We start from the raw sequence: 8,245 nt of genomic DNA on the forward strand, positions 1-8,245 counted from the left end.
ATTCTGAATATATATATATATATATATATATACCTTCTAAAAACCAAAATTTTATTCTAAATCAACCAAAAACTCAATAAAAGCAACTAAAACAAGAATTACAAGTACTAAGAAACCTATGAATAAAAAGACTTTTCTCTATCACCCAATCATGAAATTAATAATAAAAAACTACTAAGAAAAAGAGTAATATTTACAAAAATGAGAAAAGAGATAAGTTTAGAAACGTGTTACCATGGTGGCGTGTCTCCGACCTAGTACTTTTATTTAAAGTCCTTAAGTTGGACATTTGGTGAGCTCTTGTCATGGAGGCTTATCCTTGAATTCATCTTTGAACCTCCACCAATTCTTAGACTTCAAATGATCTCCAAAATTCCCAATTAAGTTCATCAAGCTATTAAAACAATCGAAACAAGCAAAGAGCTCCCAAAAGTATTGATCCTCAATTTGTATACCGGAATCCCAACCCTTGTTTTGTACCTGTCCTTTTGTTGATTCTCATGGTTCCATTCGGGTGACAAGACTTCAGAATTCTCCCTTAAATGTCAAATTCTCCTCCGAGATCTATTCAATTGAACATTACACCATCCTTGGAACTCAAACCTTGAGGTTGCAACCTTAGTGATGAGCCTTGATTCATGTTACCAAGCACTACCTATCTCTTTCTTACTCTTCTACTCATAAAGAGCCCTAAGTTGCCCATTCATTTCTAGCAAACCATATTCAAGTGGGCCAATAAAGCTAAAGGATAAGATTACCCACTCAAATGATGTGTTGGATGGTGATGACTTAGGAAGAGAGGCTTCCAACGGCCTTGGCAATATGATCTCCACTCCCTTTTGTTCCTCTTGAATAACCTCCATCTCTTTATAAGCTTCTTCAATTTCTATTCTTTGCTCATCAACTCCTTCTAACTCTTCCTCATTACTCAAATTGTGTCTCGTAAATTGTGCACAGTTCTCCTCAGTATCAATTTCAAATCCAACAGAAGAAAGTTCAACAAACTCAACAAGCTCATTAGTTGGAGATAAAGTGTCTTCAATCTTGGAATGCACCTCTTGCTTAACTCCTAACTCTTCAACCACTTCTTCAAATTCAATGCATTTAAGCTTCTCCATTTATACAACTCATACTTTAACTCCTCTTCTTCCTCTTGAGACTCCAAGTTCTCTTCCACTTCACATTGTTCAGTTGAAGTGGATTCTTCACATTCATCTGTGAAAGTGCTTGGATTGTTGCAAGAGCATATTGAGGCTAACCGGGTTAAAGTTTTGGCTAAAGTAGCCATGATATATTCTTGCCTCTTTTGGACTTCTTCTTTCTCTTGGAGTACTTTCTCTGTTGAGGGTTGTGGAGAAAAAGAAGGTTCATTATTTGGGAGAGAGTCTTCATATATGGAAGGTGGTTTATATTTGTGAGAATATTGAGGTGGTGTGTATGGAGGTACTGATTCAATGGATTCTTAGGAATATTAATGTTAGAATAGTGGTGATTTTAAGTATGGTTTATGTTCCGAGGGTTACCTGAAACTGAAGGCCGATCTCGGATGAGATCTGCTGTGATGGCCGGAGCAGTCGTGTCCGACTTGCTGGAGCTGGTGCTGCTGATCCTTGATCACCGGAGGGTGGTGGTACCTGCAAGAGACTCTGATGCTTAAGTTAGCATGGGCTTTTAAGCAGGTTTTTAGTAGAATCAGAGTATGAGTTTTACCCGGGTGCTCCAGTGTATTTATAGTAGTGTAGGCTGACTTTTCTAGATAAGATATGTTAGTTATCTTATCTTATCTTTTAGTGAAGTCATCTTATCTTTAAGGGGGCTCGCCCTTATCTTTCTAGGCTTTAGCTACCTTTAGATTGGGCTGTGTCCCTTTGTTTGGGCCGGTTCGGGCCTCTCGTGGCGGTTTGGCCTACCTTTTTTGAGAGAAGGTCGCGAAGACCCATCTGAAGAGGTTGGTTGCTCTGTCTTCAATCAGCCCAAGTCGAATAGCTCGACCTAGGGTATGAATAGTGCCCCTGCTCGAGTTCGGATTTTTACTCTTTAGGGTCGCATTTTCAGACTTCAACCCTTTTAGAGAAGTCGAGCTCGAGCATTTTGCCTTTTGTCGATCTCTGTTTGAGGATCCTTGAATGCGAAGCATTTTCTCTTCTTTTATTTGTAGTGCGCATTGCGCTTTTCTTGGAAACGTGCGAGGGTATTTTTAAAGCTCATAAATATCCTTTCGCCGTTTCCTTTTTTCCCTCTTTGCTACTTCATTTTTGAATTTCTGAGACTTGCTTTCAGTTTTTTCTTCTCCCTTTGCTTCATTTTTCTCTGAAAATTGCTTCCTTCCGTTCGTTTTTTTTTTTTTGCGCTTTAGGGTTTCTCTATTTTCTTCTGCTCGAAAGTTTTCGATTGTTTGCTTCTTCCTTCACGTTTGCTTCTTCTTCCTCGACAGGTTAGTATTTTTCTTTTCTTTTTTATGTCGCCTTCTCGTATGTTTCCACCGTACTGTTGCATGTGGTTTTCCAAGAATCTTGACTTTCTTCGAAAAAGATTGTGTCTTTCTGAAAAAGCTTGCTTTTTTGTGGTGATCCCTACATTCTTTTGCTGCGATGCGTGCTTCCTTAGGGTTTTATCGTTGTTTCTGTTTCTTTTATTTTTGCATGTCTTTGTCTCTGGGTTTACTATTTTGTTTGATCTTGTTGGTAGAGAAAGATATTGGCTTGCTGGTAGAGAAGGTTTGTAGCTTTTGATGATTTTTGCGTGTCCTGCTTGATGATGACGGCTTTCTTGCTATTTTGTGTGGAGTGTCATTGTCAGGAAAGGATTTTTGTTTTCTTGTTGAGGAATGTTAGGGATAGGCTATCGATTTCTTTCTTTCCAGGTTCTTGCCTTGTTACTGCCTCCAAAGGGTGCCCCTAGACTTTAGTGTGAATCCTGGGGTTTCCCTTTTAATGTCATTTCTGACTTTTGACGTTCATATGTTATTGTCTGAATTGTCTCTATATCTGTCTGAGTTGTCTGGTAGTAACCCATTTCCTTTTTTTTACTGTAGGAATAGTTGGCCTATGTCTTCTCGCAAAAATATTGTTGAGATGTCTACTAAGATCCCGGATGGCATGTCTGACTGGCTGGACTCCATTGTGTTGATGTGTGTTACCGTTGCTGACTCTGAGTATTGTGTTCGACTTAGGAGGCACCACAGGATTTGTAGTGATAGGGATTAAGAGAAGAACTATGAGTTAGTGTCGCCTGACCCTGAGGAGAGGGTTAGCTTTCCCTCTTTGATTCAAGGAGAACGTCCTTTTTTCTACGCTTACGACTACTTTTTTAGTCAATTGAATATTATCATTCCTTTTACCCCTTTTGAGACCGAGTTGATGTGGTCTTGCAACGTAGCTCCTTCTCAGCTCCATCCGAATTCATGGGGTTTCATAAAGATCTTCCAATTGTTGTGCCAAGAACTGGATTTTCGACCTACCCAAACTCTCTTCCTTTACCTTTTTGTGTTGACGAAGCCTAGGGTAACGAAGAAGATAGCCTCCTGGGTTTCTTTCTGAGCTACTCAAGGAAAGAAAGTTTTCTCTATGTATGACGAGTCCTTTAGGGACTTTAAAAATTACTATTTCAAGGTTCGAGCTGTTGAGGGAGTTCGGCCCTTCTTTTTGGATGAGAATGATGAGCCTACCTTTCCTCTTTGCTGGCAGAAGAATGTAGTTGTAGCTAGGTACTCCTGGGAAAGTCTGGATGAGGTTGAGCAGGCCTTTGTGAATGTGTTGGAGGAAAATTGGGGAGAGCCTCCCCATCTCAACACAAAAAAAAGTTTCTAGAGGATCCTTCCCTTCTTAAGGCTGAATTGGGTAGTTGTTGACGTCCTTTTAGCTTTTTTGTATTTCTTTGCCAATCTATACCTTTCTTATTGACGATTTAATTTTGCCGTTTTTCATTTTTCAGAAATGGTGAAGTATGCAAATTCCATGAAGGCCTATCCTCGGGCTAAGAAGGCGACAGCTGCCTCCAACATCTCAGCCAAGGCTGCTGAGGGAAAGTCTTCCCAGGTTCCTCCAAGGAAACCCACATCGAGTGCTTCTGGGGCGAGGAAGGTTATTCCAACCCCTCAGGTCCGGATTATTTCTTCTGACCCCGTTCGACCTTCTACTGGTGTTGCCGCTTCTCCTACTGCTGGCCCTCCTCCTAAAAAATAAAGGACTATTAAACCTTATGACTTGGATGCCCCAGATTTTGATGCTGTGAGATTTGTTGATATTCAAATTACCCCCTTTGGTTGACTTCCAATGGATGATGTGTCCATCCTTCACCACTTGAATTTTATCACCAGTAACAGTATTCGGATGGCCCATATGGGAGCAGCTCTATTCCGTACTATTCAGGGCTCCCCGGTTCATGCGACGAAAGCTTTTCTTGAGGATGCCAAGTCAGAATTTGATAGAATCAAGGGCTTGAAGGATGAGCTGGATGCTAGGGTGGCGAAGCTAGAGCTGGATTTGGATAAGGAGAAGTCTCGAGCTGTCAAGGCTGAGGCGGCTGCCAATTTGGCTGAGGAGATGGCGAAGAAACACAAAGAGAGTTATACCCGCACTTATGCCGAGGTGTTGGAGCTAAGGGAGAGGCTTGAATCTGTTCTTGTGAATTATGCTGATTTTCAGGGCCATCTGGTAGATTCCATGACAGGTGCTTATGAGAATCTAAAGGCACAGGTCCGAGTTCTTGCTCCTGAACTCGACCTGACTCTCTTTAGTTTGGATAATGTGGTGAAAGATGGTAAAATAGTGCCCGCTCCGGATGATGAAGATGATGAGCCCCCTTCTCCTGCTCCACCAGCCAAAGCTTCTACAGCCACAACTTCTTCAAATCCTTCCGCTGAGGTCGGCCATTCTCAACCTGATCCGGATTGTGAAGTTCTTAATCGGGAGGATGGGACTGTGGACGCTACTGTGAATATCCTTCCTCCTCCTTCGACTACTGATGCTACTACTGGGGACGCTTTGCACCCCTTATGATTTCTTTGTTTTATTTCTTCAGCCCAGTTTGTGGGTTTTTTTAACTTTGGCTATTGTAATTTTTTGGGTGCAGTGGACTTGACTTTCGGTTACCTCGGTGCAACTTTACTTTGGAACAAAACACTTTTGAAATTTTGAGGTTGCCGCCTAAGTAGTCTTTTTTACTCTTTAAATGTTTCTGTTTTGATGGATATGTTTTGTCTGATATGCCTTTTGCAGCCTTTGTGGAGTTTGATAGTGTCTTTCTATTCTGACCTCTTCTTATTAGCTCCTGTTTTGTCCGCTTGGTTATTCGAAGTGATATTTGGGGCTAGGAACCTTTTTTAGTTTAGCTTGAACAATTTTAATAGCCTTGCTATGGAGTCGTGGCTTTTTGGGCAAAGCTATGTCCCTTTTAGCGCATGCTTTTCGTTGGTCCAACTTCTCTTTATCGGTCCGAGCTATAGCTTTGGTCCGACTTCTCTTCTTGGTCCGAGCTATAGCTTTGTTGGTCCGACTTCTCTTGTTGTTTTATAACTTTTTGGTCCGACTTCTTCATTGTCATTCCTTCTCGAGTTATTTTTAGTCGTCCATTTTTACTAAGACCTCGTCAAGCCACTTTTTATGGATTACTTTTTATAACTTTTTGCGTTGGTTGGTTTGGTCCGACTTCTTCTTTGTCGGTCCTTCTTAAGTTTTTTTTAGTAGTCCATTTTTAGTAAGACCTCGTCAGGCTACTTTTTATGGATTACTTTTTATAATTTCTTGCATTAATATGTTTTTGTTGCTTTCACCTTGCTGACTTTTTTGCAATCGGGCAATAAATTTGGTTTTCATTCTGCCGATCTTGTCGTGATCGGCCGATGAATTTGGCTTTCATCTTGCCGACCTTGTCGTAATCGAACGATGAATTCTTGTACTCAGATTAATGCGTCTTGGTAGGTAACCTTTTTATGAAATCTGAAAAACTTTATTCAAGTAGGAGATATAAAATAGACAAGAATATATACATCTAAGTGGTCACCCTTCTAAGACGGGCAATTTGTAGATCTTGGCTTGGCGCCTCGTTAAAAAACCTTTTCAGGAAAAAGAGTGCGCCTTGACCTAAGATCTTTATCACTTTCTAACTATAGTACCTTTTTAGGTTACAGGCATGCCATGACCTTGGTAGCTCTCGTCCTTCAAGATCGGACACCTTGTAGTAGCCTTTTCCCAGTACCTCTACCACTCGATAAGGTCATTTCCAGTTTGCTGCTAGCTTCCCTTCTCCTGATCGTCCTGCTCTGATGTCATTTCGGATTAGGATGAGATTGTTGCAGGTAAAGCTTCGCTGGATTACCCTCTGATTATACCTTGAAGTCATTCGATGTTTTAGTGCTTCCTCTCTAATCCGAGCTCTTTCTCGGACCTCGGGTAGTAGATCGAGCTCTTCCCTTTGATTTTGGGAGTTGGCTTCTTCATGGTACAGGATTATTCTGGGGGATCCTTCCTCTATCTCCACTGGGATCATTGCCTTCATTCCGTAGGCAAGTCAAAAGGGTGATTCTCCTGTGGTGGAGTGCGGAGTTGTCCGATATGCCCATAGGACTTGTGGAAGTTCTTCTGCCCAAGCTCCCTTTGCGTCCTGTAGTCTCTGTTTTATCCTAGCTAGTATGACTTTGTTGGCGGCTTCTGCCTGTCCATTAGCTTGTGGGTGTTCTACAGACGTGAATTGGTGCTTTATTTTCAAGTCGTCTACCAAGTTCCTAAAGCCCGTATCAGTAAATTGAGTGCCATTATCTGTGATGATGGAGTAACGGACTCCAAATCTTGTAATAATATTCCTGTATAGAAATTTTTTACTTCTTTGAGTAGAGGCATTGGCTAGGGGCTCTGCCTCAATCTATTTTGTGAAATAGTCCACCCCTACAATAAGGAATTTGACTTGTCCCGATCCTAAGGGAAAGGGTCCGAGGAGGTCTAGCCCCAATTTTGCAAACGGCAGGGTGACATTACACTGATGAGGTCTTCTGGTGGGGCGACGTGGAAATTAGCATACTTCTGACATGGTGGGCATGTTTTAATGAATTATGTCGCTTCTTTTTGTAAGGTTGGCCAGAAGAATCCAGCTCTTAGTACTTTTTGGAATGAGCTCGTGCCCCCAAGTGGTTGCCACACATGCCACTGTGTACTTCTTCCAGGACTTCCCTTGTGTTGGAGGTTGGTACGCATTTTAGGAGGGGTGTTGAGATCCCTCTTCTATATAAGATGTTGCCTACTATAGTGTAGTGATGTGCTTCTTTTATCAACCTCTTTGCCTCCTTCTTATCTGTAGGGAGTGCCTCTGTCTTGAGGTAGTTAATTATGGGGGCCTTCCACCCCTGATCCCGACCTGATATGGTTAGGACTTTTCTTCCTCTAAGATTGATGGGTTTTGTAATGTTTCCTGGATGAGGCTTCTATTATTGCCCCCTGGTTTGGTGTTGGCTAGTTTTGAGAGTGCATCAGCTCGAGCATTCTGTTCCCGAGGTATATGTTGGATCTCATATTTCCCGAGTTGTCCAAGCTATTCTTTGGTTTTGTCCAGATATCTTTTCATGGTGGGATCCTTGGCCTGGTAATTCCCTTCTATTTGCGAGGTAAATATTTGTGAATCACTGAAGATGGTTAGCTTTTGGACTCCAACCTCCTTAGCCAGCCTCAAACCAGCCAGTAATGCTTCATACTCAGCTTGATTATTTGAAGCAGATAAGTCGAATTTTCATGAGAGTTCGACTTGGGTTCCCTGATCACTTTCTATTATCACGCCTGTGCCACTCCGAATTTTGTTCAAAGAGCCATCCACGTAGAATTTCTATTTTGTGGGATTTCCCAGGGTATCTGTGTACTCAGCAACGAAGTCGGCCAAATATTGTAACTTGATGGCTGTCTGAGTTTCATATAGAAGATCAAATTCAGACAACTCGACTGTCCGCTGTAGGATTCTTTCCGCTAAGTCTGTCTTCTGTAGAATACTTTTTATGGGCTGGTTAGTCCGAACCTTGATAGTGTGCACTTGAAAGTACAGGCGAAGTCGGCGAGAAGTGAGGATGAGTGCGTAGGTGAACTTTTCTATCCTTTGATAGTTCAATTTGGCCCCTTGTAAGGCTTTGCTGATGAAGTAGATGGGTTGTTGCCCATTTTCGTCTTCTTTGACTAGTACTGAAGCAACTACCCGATTTCCCACTGCGAGGTATAATATGAGGACTTCTCTTTCCCGTGGTCGGGTAAGAATGGGTGGTTGCCCC

This window comes from Arachis ipaensis, chromosome B06 (assembly GCF_000816755.2).
Source record: "Arachis ipaensis cultivar K30076 chromosome B06, Araip1.1, whole genome shotgun sequence".
In the NCBI taxonomy this organism is placed as follows: domain Eukaryota; kingdom Viridiplantae; phylum Streptophyta; class Magnoliopsida; order Fabales; family Fabaceae; genus Arachis; species Arachis ipaensis.